We start from the raw sequence: 16786 nt of genomic DNA, 5'->3' as shown, positions 1-16786 counted from the left end.
TCTCTGGTTAGTTTGACTTGACTCTCTGTTCCCACCCTTCCCCTGATCCGATTTGGGGATTAGAGCCCAGGAACAAGCCGTTCTGACTTGCTGGAGGCAGCCTGTACATCTGGCTTCCCCTCATCCTCGGCAAGGAGTTTGAGGACATTTGGCTTGTCACCAAAGACGCTCACTAATTTCTACGGATGGAAAGCATTCTAACTGGCTAGTGACAGGATCACAAAAAGCTGCAGAAAGTTGTAAACTCAGCCAGCTCCATTATGAGCACTCGCTTCCCCAGCACCCTGGGCATTTTCAAAGGGTGATGCCTCAGGAAGGCAGCACCTGTCACTGAGGACCCTGCCCCCTTCACTCAGGACAGGACAGGCCCTCGTCTCACTGTGACCACCAGGAAAGAGGCACAGGAGCCTGAAAACACACACTCAATGATTCAGGAACAGCTTCTACTCCCGCCATCAGATTTCTGAATGGACGTTGAACACAAGTCCATTTTTAATATTTATAAATATTTATTTATTGTAATTTTTTGTGTCATGTGCTGTACTGCTGCCACAAAACAGCAAATTTTATGACTTGTCAGTGATTTTAAAAGTGATTCTGATTCTCATTTCCCAACCCCCAGCATTCTCAACATTCATTGCCCCCTCCCATCAGAAAATGATCTCATGGTTGTATAAGGTGATGGTTTGTATATGGTTGAATATAGTAACAATTTATATATAATTGTATATGCTGATGGTTTGTATATGGTGACAGTTTATAGAACATAGAAAACCTACAGCACAGTACAGGCCCTTTGGCCCACAAAGCTGTGCCGAACATGTCCTTACCTTGGAAATTACCCAGGTTTACCCATATCCCTCTATTTTTCTAAGCTATCCAGGAGCCTCTTAAAAGACCGTATTGTATCCACCTCCACCACTTCGTTGGCAGCCCAATTCATGCACTCACCACTTTCTGCATAAAAAAACTTCCCCCTGACTTCTCCTCTGTACCTACTCCTCAGCACCTTAAAACTGTACCCTCTTGTGTTAGCCGTTTCAGCCTTGGGGAAAAAGCCTCTGACTATCCACATGATCAATGCCTCTCATTATCTTGTTCACCTCTGTCAGATCACCTCTCATCCTCAGTTGCTCCAAGGAGAAAAGGCCAAGTTCATTCAATCTAATCTAGCATGCTCTCCTATCCAGGCAATATCCTTGTAAATTTCCTCTTCACCCTTTCTATGGTTTCCACATCCTTCCTGTAGTAAGGCGACCAGAACTGAGCACAGTACTCCAAGTGGGTTCTGACCAGGGTTCTATATCACTGCAACATTACCTCTCGGCTCCTAAACTCAATCCACGAGTGTTGAAAGCCAGTGCCCTGTATGCTTTCTTAACCACAGAGTCATGGGCTCGGACCCCAGGATCCCTCTGATCCTTCACACTGCCAAGAGTCTTACCATTAATACTATATTCTGCCATCATATTTGACCTACCAAAATGAACCACCTCACACTAATCTGGGTTAAACTCCATCTGCCACTTCTCAGCCTAGTTTTGCATCCTATCAACAGCCCTCCACACTATCCACAACACCTCCAACATTTGTGTCATCAGCAAATTTACTAACCCACCCTCCACTTTGTCATCCAGGTCATTATAAAAATCACAAAGAGTAGGGGTCCCAGAACAAAGCCCTGAGGCACACCACTGGTCACCGACCTCCATGCAGAATATGGCCCATCTACAACCACACTTTGCCTTCTGTGGGCAAGCCAGTCCTGGATCTACAAAGCAAAGTCCCCTTGCCTCCTTACTTTCTCGATAAGCCTTGCATGGGGTACCTTATCAAATGCCTTGCTGAAATCCATATACACTACATCTACTCCTCTTCCTTCATCAATGTGTTTAGTCACATCCTCAAAAAATTCAATCAGGCTCGTAAGGCACAACCTGCCTTTCACAAAGCCATGCTGACTATTCCTAATCATATTATACCTCTCCAAATGTTCTTAAATCCTGCCTCTCAGGATCTTCTCCATCAATTTACCAACCACTGAAGTAAGACTCACTGGTCTATAATTTCCTGGGCTATCTCTACTCCCTTTCTTGAATAATGGAACAACATAGAACATAGAATAGTACAGCCCAGTACAGGCCCTTTGGCCCACAATGTTGTGCCAACCCCTAAACCCTGCCTCCCATATAACCCCCCACCTTAAATTCCTCCATATACCTGTCTAGTAGTCTCTTAATATGCCATATATATACATCCACAACACTCCAATCTTCCGGAACCTCTCCCGTCCTCATTGATGATGCAAAGATCATCACCAGAGGCTCAGCAATCTCCTCTCTTGCCTCCCACAGTAGCCTGGGGTACATCTCGTTTGGACCTGGTGACTTATCCAACTTGATGCTTTCCAAAAACTCCAGCACATCCTCTTTCTTAATCACTGCACGCTCAAGCTTTTCAGTCCACTGTAAGTCATCCCTACAATCGCCAAGATCCTTTTCCATAGTGAATAATGAAGCAAAGTATTCATTAAGAACCTCTGCTATCTCCTCTGGTTCCATACACACTTTTCCGCTGTCACACTTGATTGGTCCTATACTCTCACATGTTCATAAATCCTGCCTGGTTTGTATATGGCGATGTATGGTGACAGTTTGTATACCGTTGTATATGGTGATGGTAAATAGTTGCAAATGGTGACAGTTTGTATATGGTAATGGCTTGTACATGATTACATAGAAACATAGAAAATAGGTGCAGGAGTAGGCCATTCGGCCCTTCGAGCCTGCACCGCCATTTATTATGATCATGGCTGATCATCCAACTCAGAACCCCGCCCCAGCCTTCCCTCCATACCCCCTGATCCCCGTAGCCACAAGGGCCATATCTAACTCCCTCTTAAATATAGCCAATGTACTGACCTCAACTGCTACCTGTGGCAGAGAATTCCACAGATTCACCACTCTCTGAGTGAAGAAGTTTTTCCTAATCTCGGTCCTAAAAGGCTTCCCCTATATCCTCAAACTGTGACCCCCTGTTCTGGACTTCCCCAACATCGGGAACAATCTTCCTGCATCTAGCCTGTCCAATCCCTTTAGGATTTTATACGTTTCAATCAGATCCCCCCTCAATCTTCTAAATTCCAACGAGTACAAGCCCAGTTCATCCAGTCTTTCTTCATATGAAAGTCCTGCCATCCCAGGAATCAATCTGGTGAACCTTCTTTGTACTTCCACTATGGCAAGGATGTCTTTCCTCAGATTAGGGGACCAAAACTGCACACAATACTCCAGGTGTGGTCTCACCAAGGCCTTGTACAACTGCAGTAGTACCTCCCTGCTCCTGTACTCGAATCCTCTTGCTATAAATGCCAGCATACCATTCGCCTTTTTCACCGCCTGCTGTACCTGCATGCCCACTTTCAATGACTGGTGTATAATGACACCCAGGTCTCGTGGCACCTCCCCTTTTCCTAATCGGCCACCATTCAGATAATAATCTGTTTTCCTATTTTTGCTACCAAAGTGGATAACTTCACATTTATAAAATGTGTGGTGGTGATTGTGTGTGGTGATAGTTTATATATGGCATATGGTGACGGTTTGTATGTGGTGCTATATTGTCACAGTGTGTATGTGGTTATATATTGTGACAGTTTATATTTGGTCGTGTATGGTGACAGTTTATATACAATTGTATATGGTGATGGTTTATTCATGTTTGTTTATGATGGCAGTTTATATATGCTATACCGTGACTGTATATGGCTGTATAGTGTTGTATATGGTGACAGTTTGTATATGGCAGTATATGGTGACTGTATATGGTTGAAAATCATGGTTTGTATCTGGTTGTATATGGTGATAGTTTGTAACCATATAACCATATAACAATTACAGCACGGAAACAGGCCATCTTGGCCCTTCTAGTTCATGCCGAACTCTTACTCTCACCTAGTCCCACCGACCTGCACTCAGCCCATAACCCTCCATTCCTTTCCTGTCCATATATCTATCCAATTTAACTTCAAATGACAACATCGAACCTGCCTCAACCACTTCTGCTGGAAGCTCGTTCCACACAGCTACCACTCTCTGAGTAAAGAAGTTCCCCCTCATGTTACCCCTAAACTTTTGCCCTTTAACTCTCAACTCATGTCCTCTTGTTTGAATCTCCCCCACTCTCAATGGAAAAAGCCTATCCATGTTAGCTCTATCTATTCCCCTCATAATTTTAAGCACCTCTATCAAGTCCCCCCTCAACCTTCTATGCTCCAAAGAATAAAGACCTAACTTGTTCAACCTTTCTCTGTAACTTAGGAGATTATGAAACCCAGGCAACATTTAGTAAACCTCCTCTGTACTCTCTCAATTTTATTGACATCTTTCCTATAATTCGGTGACCAGAACAGTACACAATACTCCAAATCTGGCCTTATACAATTTCAACATTACATCCCAACTCCTATACTCAATGCTCTGATTAATAAAGGCCAGCATAGGGTAGCTTCACCACCCTATCCACATGAGATTCCACCTTCAGGGAACTATGCACCATTATTCCTAGATCTCTTTGTTCTACAGCGTTCTTCAATGCCCTACCATTTACCATGTATGTCCTATTTTGATTAGTCCTACCAAAATGTAGCACCTCACATTTTTCAGCATTAAACTCCATCTGCCATCTTTCAACCCCACTCTTCTAACTGGCCTAAATCTCTCTGCAAGATTTGAAAACCTACCTATCTTAGTATTATCTGCATACTTACTAATCCAATTTACCACCCCATCATCCCAGATCATTAATATATATGACAAACAACATTGGACCCCAGTACAGATCCCTGAGGCACACCGCTACACACCGTCCTCCAATCTGACACAAGGTTATCCACCACTACTCTCTGGCGTCTCCCATCCAGCCACTGCTGAATCCATTTTACTACTTTCGATATTAATGCCTAACGATTGAACCTTCTTAACTGACCTTCCATGTGGAATCTTGTCAAAAGCCTTACTGAAGTCCATATAGACAACATCCACTGCTTTACCCTCGACAACTTTCTTAGTAACCTCATTAAAAAATTCAATAAGATTTGTCAAATATGACCTTCCACGCACAAATTCATGTTGACTGTTCCTAATCAGACCCTGTCTATCCAGATAATTATGTATACCATCTCTAAGAATACTTTCCATCAATTTACCCACCACTGACGTCAAACTCACAGGCTGATAATTGCCAGGTTTACTCTTAGAACCCTTTTTAAACAATGGAACCACATGAGCAATACACTAATCCTCCGGCAACATCCCCGTTTCTAATGACATTTGAAATATTTCTGTCAGAGCCCCTGCTATTTCCACACTAACTTCCCTCAAGGTCCTAAGGAATATCTTGTCCGGACCCCGAGGCTTATCCACTTTTATATTCCTTAAAACCACCAGTACTTCCTCTTCTTTAATTGTCATACTTTCCATAACTACCCTTCTTGTTTCCTTTACCTTACACAATTCAATATCCTTCTCCTTAGTGAATACTGAAGAAAAGAAATTGTTCAAAATCTCCCCCATCTCTTTTGGCTCTGCACATGGCCATCCACTCTGATTCTCCAAGGGACCAATTTTATCCCTCACTATCCTTTTACTGTTACGTACCCCGTAACTGGGTTGCCAAACCAGCAGAAATGGATCACTCCATGGGAGTCTGGACTACTAGAACTAAGAAAGTTTTATTAAAGAAACAAGCAACACAGTACTCTAATCAAAAGGATAATAAATGCAACAGTTCAGCAATGATAAACACACATGTACACAGAATTAAGATAACAGGATCAATCAAGCTCTATCGTTGTCTAGGGGTAAATGACCAGTTTCAAAGTGACGCAAAGTTCAGTTCAGTTCGCAGTAATCACTGCCGTGGCGATGGACAGTGGGGGGAAGGAGAGAGAGAGCAAAATGAATGAATATTCAAACGGCTTCCACATTCACAGTCAGCTTTCGGGCAAACCTTTTTTGATGTCTTCTGAGGTCACCGACCGTGACCCCTCCGTTTCCAGATACGATCATTTCTCTGCGGTGAACCTGGCACCCAGGAAAGGGTGGACACACACCAGGTTCCCGCCAATCGTGCCTTTCCACCCTGTGCGTCTATGGCTTGGTCCCGCGACCAGCCATCCAAAACTTCCCACCGACTTGTGGGAGACGCACCGCTTCCAGGGTCTCGTTACCTCAGGGTGTCGTGTGTGTCTTGCCTTAGCGAACCTGTCCCTTTTTATTCCCCTGCTGGGGTATCGCCTGTCCATCACTTCAAACAGTTCAGGGTTCAAAGGGGGAGCCGATCTTGACAGCTCTCCTTCCGTTACTCTCTCCCGTCCCTTCATTAACATCTCCAAATGCTGCGCCATTGTTTTCCTTATCTCTCTTTCTCCTGAAGACAGGTGGCAGACCAACTGCTGATCCCACTGGTGCCAGCACAGAACAGTTAACATCTTAATCTATATGTATTCTTGTCACACTTCCCACCTTTAAGGGTTTTTACCGGGGTAAAAATTACAAACATGAATACATTATTTGATACACACAAATATACATCTTTATCAGCTATTTGGCTAATACAGCGAATTTGAAGTTGTCAACACCTGACAGACAGTCAGCCATCACATTTTCTGTTCCTTTTATATGTGTTATTAATAATCCCTTAGACCAGGCTCCAACTTAGCAAACTTCATAGTGGCCGAAAACACTGATGAATTGCGATCAATGTAACCTCTCATTGGGTTTCGTCCCGGACCACAATACCAAGGGTCGTCCCATTCCGACTTAGTTTTCTCTCGCAAGGGCTTAGTAGGGGGGGGAGGGGTAGTAACCGCAGAGTTATTGCAAAACTTCCTACAGTACCCCACCATCTCAAAGAGCCTTCTGAGGGCCCTCTTGTCTGTCGGGGTTGGGATGTCAGAGATAGCCCGCACCTTAGCTTGCATCGCTGCCAGCTGCCCCTGTGTCACCACAATTCCCAGATAAGTGACTTCATGTGGCCAAACTCATTTTTTTCAAGGTTCACTATCAAGCTGGCTTCAGACAGCCGTATTACATCGCCAATACACACCCCTGTGTTCGTCAGCCCTTTCGTCACTGAATTACTCATTCTATAGGGCTGTTGCTCGCTAGGCTAAACTAGTATAACAGATACCACCCAACGTCCCAGTTCTTTGCATCACCTCGGGACAATCAAACACACGTGTGCGAGTCATTTAATTACTTCTCCTAAAGAGTGGCTTTGTTCGGGGATTAAGGGAGAGACCTTATCAGCAGAGCTGGCCAAAACAATAGCCTTCTCCCATCTGGTCAATACCATACTCATCTTTTCAAAATGTTTTTTTTCTCTTATCGGGGGGACCCTAGCTTCATTGATTTCCGCGCTAAGACCGACTAGGTTTGTTAGCATATCAAAAGCCTGTGACTGTCTCAGTTCGCGTCTGCCATAATCAATAACATCCTTCCTCCAGTGCAGCCGGTAAACCTCTTTCATGATTCCACCAACTGTTTCCTCCAGCACCTCAAAATGTCCACCGAGGGGTACCTTGTGGGCCAGGTTAAAAATCTCATCCCCATAACTCTTTTGCACCACCCCCCATTCCTCATCTGCGGGTACGGTACTTGGTCTCCCTTTCTTCCTTAGCACTTCCTCCTCCACACAATAGCCTACTGGTTCCCTTGTTAATTCTGCGTCAGAGAGAGCTGTCTCCGCCAAAACCAACAGCCCCTCGTCTCGCTCCTGCGCCTGCACAATTTCCTTCCTGGCTAATGCTAAGTCTGTCTCAGCTCCCTCACTACCTCTTGTTTCACTACACTCCTTCTTTTCACTTTCTATCCCCTTCTCGTACAAGGCTGGCAGAAACGTCTCAGCTAAATTTACTACCGCAGTCCCGTGATGAACCTGTGAGTCCATGGGCGGGGCCTCAATGCTGGCAGGCTGACCTGTCAATCTCACAGCTGGGAACATGAATCCCCCGGCGAGGTCATTACCGAGCAAGACTTCCATGCCTTTCATCGGTAATTCGGGCCTCACCCTGATCGTGACTAATCCAGAGACCAAGTTGCTTTGTAGGTGTATCTGGTGCAAAGGAACTGCCTCTGTCCCTCCCCCAATACCTTTGACCTTGACCTCCCCAGTCTGGGTCTCTGAGCTAAACTCTAATACACTCTTCAATATCAATGACTGACACGCTCCCATGTCTTTCCAGATCCGCACTGGAAGTGGGTTTAATCCCTCCTTCACTGACACCAATCCGGCCGAGATAAACCTCTCGCGCCCTTCCTGAACTTTGGCAGGCCTTTCCTCTCCTAGCGGTTCGTTTACCAGCTCGATACGGCCAGTCAAAATCACCGTTTTTTCTTTTCCCGTCTCCTCCTTTGGGGCAAAGCACCTGGATGCAAAGTGTCCGACTTTCCCACAATTATAACAGACGACCCCAGGAGACTTCCTACTAGACTGCTCCCGGTCTACCTTATCCTTCTCACTAGTCCCCGGCTTACTTTCTGACTTTTCCAGCGGACTCTCCCCGCCGTCCTGACTACCCTTCTGGTAGCCTTTACTCGGGACAAACTTCATTTTATGCGTCAACGCGTACTCATCCGCTAACTTAGCAGTTGCGGCTAACTTGGCTGCCTCTTTCTCATCTAGGTAGGGTCTCATACCCACAGGGACACAACCTTTAAACTGCTCAATCAGGATCAGCTGTAGCAGTCTGTCATAATCCCCCTCTACCCCCTTCGAGGCGCACCAACGCTCACAATATGTCTGCACCTCACGGGCAAACTCTAAATACGTGCTTCCTCGCATTCCAGAACCTCTGCCGGTATGCCTCCAGGACCAACTCATAAATCCTGAGGATGGCCTCTTTCACCATCTCATACCTCTGGGCATCTTCCGCGGACAAAGCTGAGTAAGCTTGTTGGGCTTTCCCTTTCAGTACACTCTGAAGCAAAACAGCCCACTTATCCCTCGGCCAGTCCTGACTTGTAGCAACTTTTTCGAAATGGAGAAAGTACCGATCCACGTCGGTATCGTCAAATGGGGGAACCAGCCTAACCTCCTGGGTCGCCCGGAACCCTCCACCTTGGTTCAGCACGGGCCCCTGCTCTGCCCTTATCTTTAACTTCTCCAGCTCGAATTCCCTTTCCCTCTGTTTCTCCTCTCGCTCCAACTGTCTCTCTCTCTCTCTCTCCTGCCTTTCTAACTCTTTCTCTTTCTCCTGCCTTTCTAACTGTTTCTCTTTCTCCCGCCTTTCTAACTCTCTCTCCTGCCTTTATAACTGCTTCTCTTTGCGTTCTAACTGCCGTACCCGGAACTCGTGCTCGAGTCTCAGTTTTTCAAGCTGCACCTGTACCGCGTCTCCAGCAGGTTTTTCAATAGACACCACCTCCAGCTCCCCTTGGGGAAACACACCTTTAGATACATAGTGCTCTATGATAGCTCTGTGTATCTCCTCTCTCCTCATTGTCGACTTCCCCTTAGCAAGATTCAACCGTTTGGCCACAGCTACCAATTCCGCTTTCCTGGCATCCTCTAATGCCTCCAAGGTCGGCGCCTTTATAAATCCCTCAACCTCCATTTCTGCTGTTTGTCTTTTCTTTCTTTCGGGAATTTTAACCCAATCAATTTACTCCATCCCAAATTTAGCGTTCAAAATCGCGGACGAGAACCCCACTTATGTTACGTACCCCGTAACTGGGTTGCCAAACCAGCAGAAATGGATCACTCAGTTGGAGTCTGGACTACTAGAACTAAGAAAGTTTTATTAAAGAAACAAGCAACACAGTACTCTAATCAAAAGGATAATAAATGCAACAGTTCAGCAATGATAAACACACATGTACACAGAATTAAGATAACAGGATCAGTGAAGCTCGATCGTCGTCTAGGGGTAAATGACCAGTTTCAAAGTGACGCAAAGTTCAGTTCAATTGAATTCAGTTCAGTTCGCAGTAATCACTGCCGTGGGAGATGGACAGTGTGGGGGAAGGAGAGAGAGAGCAAAACGAATGAATATTTAAATGGCTTCCACACAGACCTTCGATATTCTTCGCAGTCAGCTTTCGGGCGAGCCTTTTGTGATGTCATCTGAGGTCACCGACCGTGACCCCTCCGTTTCCAGATACGATCGTTTCTCTGCAGTGAACCTGGCACCCAGGCAAGGGTGGACACACACCAGGTTCCCGCCAATCGTGCCTTTCCACCCTGTGCGTCTATGGCTTGGTCCCGCGACCAGCCGTCCAAAACTTCCCACCGACTTGTGGGAGACGCACCGCTTCCAGGGTCTCGTTACCTCGGGGTGTCGTGTGTGTCTTGCCTTAGTGAACCTGTCCCTTTTTATCCCCCTGCTGGGGTATCACCTGTCCATTACTTCAAACAGTTCAGGGTTCAAAGGGGGAGCCGATCTTGACAGCTCTCCTTCCGTTACTCTCTCCCGTCCCTTCATTAACATCTCCAAATGCTGCTCCATTGTTTTCCTTATCTCTCTTTCTCCTGAAGACAGGTGGCAGACCAACTGCTGATCCCACTGGTGCCAGCACAGGACAGCTAACATCTTAATCTATGTGTATTCTTGTCACATTACCACTAACATAACTGTAGAAACCCTTTGGATTTATTTTCATCTTACTTGCCAAAGCAGCCTCGTATCTTCTTTTATCTTTTCTAATTTCTTTCTTAAGATTCTTTTCACATTATTTATATTCCTCGAACACCTCATTAACTCCAAGCTGCCTATATTTATTGAAGATCCCTCTCTTTTTCTGAACCAAGTTTCCAATATCCCTTGAAAACCATGGCTCTCTCAAACTTTTAACTTTTCCTTTCAACCTAACAGGAACATAAAGATTCTGTACCCTCAAAATTTCACCTTTAAATGACCTCAATTTCTCTATTACATCCTTTCCATAAAACAAATTGTCCCAATCCACTCCTTCTAAATCTTTTTGCATCTCTTCAAAGTTAGCCTTTCTCCAATCAACAATCTCAATCCTAGGTCCAGTCCTATCCTTCTCCATAATTATATTGAAACTAATAGTATTGTGATCACTGGACCCGAAGTGCTCCCCAACACATACCTCCTTCACCTGCCATATCTCACTCCCTAACAGGAGATCCAACACTGCCCCTTCTCTAGTTGGTACCTCTATGTATTGCTCCAAAAAACTATCTTGCACACATTTGACAAACTCCAAACTATCCAGCCCTTTTACAGAATGGGCTTCCCAGTCTATGTGTGGAAAATTAAGATCTCCCACAATCACAACCTTGTGCTTACTGCAAATATCTGCTATCGCCTTACAAATTTGCTCCTCCAGTTCTCGGTCCCCATTAGGTGGTCTATAATACACCCCTATAAGCGTTACAACACCTTTCCTATTCCTCAATTCCACCCAAATAGCCTCCCTAGACAAGTCCACTAATCCAGGGGTCCGCAACCTTTTTCGCACTGCGGACCTGTTTCATATTGTCAATATTCTTGCGGACCGGCCGACCCGGGGGGGGGGGGGTGCGGGGGTAAGGGTTGTCAACGGACAAGAGTAGCAGTCAAATACGCTGGGCTTCCCTGAGAAAGACTACAATGACCATGAAGCCTTGCGCGGGCACCAGTGCGCATGCGTAACTTACGGGGCGCGTGTACGATTTTTTTCTACAACTCGTTTTTGGCGATTCTGTTCGCGGGGTGGGGGGTGTTAATCACGACCGCAATATAGATAATTAGCTAATACACCCAATTTCGTTTCTAAAAGGGTTTATCTAACGAATTTAATATTAAACACACAGCGCATATTTCCCTCGCATGAACATAGTGATGAGTCAATTATCAGGGGAGCTTGAAGTAAGTATTGAACGAACTTCCAGTAGAAGTGGTAGAGGCAGGTTCGATATTATCATTTAAAGAAAAATTGGATAGGTATATAGACAGGAAAGGAATGGAGGGTTATGGGCTGAGTGCAGGTCGGTGGGACTAGGTGAGAGTAGCGTTCAGCACGGACTAGAAGGGCAGAGATCGCCTACTTCCGTGCTATAATTGTTAAATAGTTATATAAGTTAATGGCATCATAACATTTTAAGTATCGTTTGGATATTAAACACACAGGACATATTTTCCCCGTATGAACATATAAAGTCATTGCAACGCACCAATATCGCTGAATCAGTGCGAGCCCTGGGCTTGTTTTCCTGCAACACGACGGTCCCGTCGAGGGGTGATTGGAGACAGAGTTACTCGAAGGGGGTTCCTTATGTCCAGTCTATTCCGCAATTTAGTTTTCGTTGCATTCATTGCAGAGATACGTTGGAAATGGAAGCAACGTATCTCTGCAATGAGGAAAGGTGCAGCTGACTCATATTGCCAAACCATATCGTTTCCTCGCGGCCCGGTAGCGCATGTTCTACGGCCCGGAGGTTGGGGACCGCTGCACTAATCTATTCTGCCAAAGCACCGCTGTTATATATTCTCTGACAAGCAACGCAACACCTCCCCCTCTTGCCCCTCCTGTTCTATCACACTTGAAGCAACGAAATCCTGGAATATTTAGGTGCCAATCACACCCCTCCTGCAACCATGTTTCACTAATAGCTACAACATCATATGTCCAGGTATCAATCCATGCTCTAAGCTCATCCACTTTTCTTACAATGCTCCTAGCATTAAAATAGATGCATTTTAGAAACTTTCCACCTCCCATTCTCTGTTTATCCTTAACGGAGCAAACAACTTTGTTACCTTTTTCTTCCTTTTCCCCTACATCTTTGGTCTGAGTGCTCCTGATCTCTGTCCCCTGCCTATACTGCCACCCACACCACCTACCTGCCTTCTCCATTTGTGAACCAACCTCCCCTCTCCTAGTCTCCTTAATTTGATTCCCTCCCCCCAACCATTCTAGTTTAAAGTCACCTCAGTAACCCTCACAAATCTCCCCGCCAGGATATTAGTCCCCCTAGGATTCAAGTGTAACCCGTCCTTTTTGTGTAGGTCACGCCTGCACCAAAAGAGGTCCCAATGATCCAAAAACTTGAATCCCTGCCTCCTGCTCCAATTCCTCAGCCACACATTTATCCTCCACCTCATCGCATTCCTACTCTCACTGTCGCGTGGCACAGGCAGTAATCCCGAGATTACTACCTTTGCGGTCCTTCTTCTCAACTCCCTTCCTAACTCCCTAGATTCTCCTTTCAGGACCTCTCCCCTTTTCCAACCTATGTCATTGGTACCTATATGTATCATGGCCTCTGGCTCCTCACCCTCCCACTTCAGGATATCTTGGACGCGAACAGAAACATCCCGGAACCTGGCACCAGGGAGGCAAACTACCATCTGGGTCTCCTGACTGTATCCACAGAATCGCCTATCTGACCCCCTAACTATTGAGTCCCCTATTACTACTGCCCTCCTCTTCCTTTCCCTACTCTTCTGAGCTACAGGGCTGGACTCTATTCTGGAGGCACGGCCACTGTTGCTTCCCCCAGATAGGTTGTCCCCCCCAACCTCCCAACAGTACTCAAACGGAAGTACTTATTGTCAAGGGACACAGCCACAGCCACAGGGATACTCTCTATTACCTGACACTTCCCCTTCCCCCTCCTAACTGTGACCCACTTGTCTTTCTCCCGTGGCCCCGGTGTGACCACCTGCCTGTAACTCCTCTCTATCAACTCCTCATTTGTATATGATGATGGTTTGTATATGGCTGTATTTGGTAATGGTTTGTATATAGTTGCATATGGTGACAGTTGGTATATGGTTGTATATGGTGACAGTATACAGTGATGGTTTGTATATGTCTGTATTGGGTGATGGTTTGAATATGGTGACAGGTTTGTATGTGGTTGTATATGGTGGTAGTTTGTATGTGGTGTATAGTGATGGTTTGTGTATGGCTGTTTATGGTGACGGTTTGTATATGGTTATATATGGTGATAGTTTGTATATGGTGTGTATGGTGACAGTTTATATATGGTAACTATTTGTATATAAGACCATAAGATAGAGGAGCATAAGTAGGCCATTCAGCCCATCGAGTCTGGTCCGCCATTCAATCATGGGCTGATCCAATTCTTCCAGTCATCCCCACTCCTCTGCTTTCAACCCATACCCTTTGATGCCCTGGCTAATCAAGAACCTATCTATCTCTGCCTTAAATACACTCAGTGACTTGGCCTCCACAGCTGCTAATGGCAACAAATTCCACAGATTTACCACCCTCTGACTAAAGTAATTTCTTTGCATCTCAGTTCTAAAAGGACGTCCTTCAATCCTGAAGTCATGTTCTCTTGTCCTAGAAACCCCTACCATGGGAAATAACTTTGCCATATCTAATCTGTTCAGGCCTTTTAACATTCGGAATGTTTCTATGAGATCCCTCCCTCATTCTCCTGAACTCCAGGGAATACAGCCCAAGAGCTGCCAAACGTTTCTCATATGGTAACCCTTTCATTCCTGGAATCATTCTCGTGAATCTTCTCTGAACTCTCTCCAATGTCAGTATATCCTTTCTAAAATAAGGAGCCCAAAACTGCACACAATACTCCAAGTGTGGTCTCATGAGTGTCTTACAGAGACTCAACATCACATCCCAGCTCTTATAGTCAAAACCTCGAGAAATGAATGCTAACATTGCATTCGCCTTCTTCACAACCAACTCAATCTAGAGGTTAACCTTTAGGGTATTTTGCACAAGGACTCCCAAGTCCCTTTGCATCTCTACATTTTGAATTCCCTCCCCATCTAAATAATAGTCTGCCCATTTATTTCTTCCACCAAAGTGGATGGGCACACACTTTCCAACATTGTATTTCATTTGCCACTTTTTTGTCCATTCCCCTAAACTACCTAACAGGCTCTCTGTTTCCTCAACACTACCCACTCCTCTATCTACCTTTGTATCATTGGCAAATTTAGGCACAAATCCATTAACAGATTGTACATGGTGATAGTTTGTATAAACATAGGAACATAGAAAACCTACAGCACAATACAGGTCCTTCGACCCACAAAGTTGTGCCGAACATGTCCTTACCTGAGAAATTATCTAGGGTTACCCATAGCTCTCTATTCTTCTGAGCTCCATGTACCTATCCAGGAGTCTCTTAAAGGACCCTATTGTATCTGCCTCCACCACCGTCGCTGACAGCCCATTCCACACACTCACCACTCTCTGTGTGAAAAAACTTACCCTTGACATCTCCTCTGCACCTGCTTCCAATCACCCTAAAACTGTGTCCTCTCGTGTTAGCCATTTCAGCCCTGGGGAAAAAGCCTCTGACTATCCACATGATCAATGCCTCTCATCATCTTATACACCTCTATCAGGTCACCTCTCATCCTCCGTCGCTCCAAGGAGAAAAGGCCGAGTTCACTCAATCTATTCTCATAAGGCATGCTCCCCAATCCAGGCAACATCCTTGTAAATCTCCTCTGCACCCTTTCTATGGTTTCCACATCCTTACTATAGTGAGGTGACCAGAACTGAGCACAGTACTCCTATATAACTGCAATGTTACCTCTCGGCTCCTAAACTCAATCCCACGATTGATGAAGGCCAATGCACCGTATGCTTTCTTAACAGAGTCAACCCGCGCAGCAGCTTTGAGTGTCCTATGGACTCGGACCCCAAGATCCCTCTGATCCTCCACACTCCCAAGAGTCTTACTATTAATACTATATTCTGTCATCATATTTGACCTACAAAAATTAACCATTTCACAATTATCTGGGTTGAACTCCATCTGCCAATTCTCAGCCCAGTTTTGTATCCTATCGATGTCCCGCTGTAACCTCTGACAGCCCTCCACACTATCCACAACAACCCCAACCTTTGTGTCATCAGCAAATTTACTCCCTCCTCTTTCTCATCCTGGTCATTTAAAAAAAATCATGAAGCACCGGGAGCACCGTGCACAGTTCCCCTCTCCGTATCCCTGGGACAGACCCACACCGGGAGCACCGTGCACAGTTCCCCTCTCCGTATCCCTGGGACAGACCCACACCGGGAGCACCGTGCACAGTTCCCCTCTCCGTATCCCTGGGTCAGACCCACACCGGGAGCACCGTGCACAGTTCCCCTCTCCGTATCCCTGGGTCAGACCCACACCGGGAGCACCGTGCACAGTTCCCCTCTCCGTATCCCTGGGTCAGACCCACACCGGGAGCACCGTGCACAGTTCCCCTCTCCGTATCCCTGGGTCAGACCCACACCGGGAGCACCGTGCACAGTTCCCCTCTCCGTATCCCTGGGTCAGACCCACACCGGGAGCACCGTGCACAGTTCCTGACTCCGTATTCCTGGGTCAGACCCACACCGGGAGCACCGTGCACCGTTTCCATCACCGTAACTCCCTGGGTCAGATCCACACCGGGAGCACTGTGCACAGTTCTCATCTCCATAAACCCCTGGGTCAGTCCCACACCGGGAGAACCGTGCAGTTCTCGTCACCGTAACTTTGGGTCAGACCCAAACCGGGAGACAGTGCACAGCTCCGGTGTCTGCATCCCTGGGTCAGATCCACACCGGGAGTACCGCGCACAGTTCCCGTCTTCGTATCTCCCTGGGTCAGACCCACACTGGGAGCTCCGTATACCCCTGGGTCAGACTCACAAAGGGAATACCGGGCACAGTTCGCATCTCCATAACCCCCCGGGTCAGACCCACACTGGGAGCACGGTGCACAGTTCCCGTCTCTGTAACCCCGGGTCAGACCCACACCGGGAGCACCGTGCACAGTTCCCGTCTCTGTAACCCCGGGT

Source organism: Mobula birostris, chromosome 29 (genome assembly GCF_030028105.1).
Source record: "Mobula birostris isolate sMobBir1 chromosome 29, sMobBir1.hap1, whole genome shotgun sequence".
NCBI lineage: Eukaryota > Metazoa > Chordata > Chondrichthyes > Myliobatiformes > Myliobatidae > Mobula > Mobula birostris.
The sequence above is the reverse complement of the archived record's forward strand: the minus strand, read 5'-3'. Positions refer to the sequence as shown.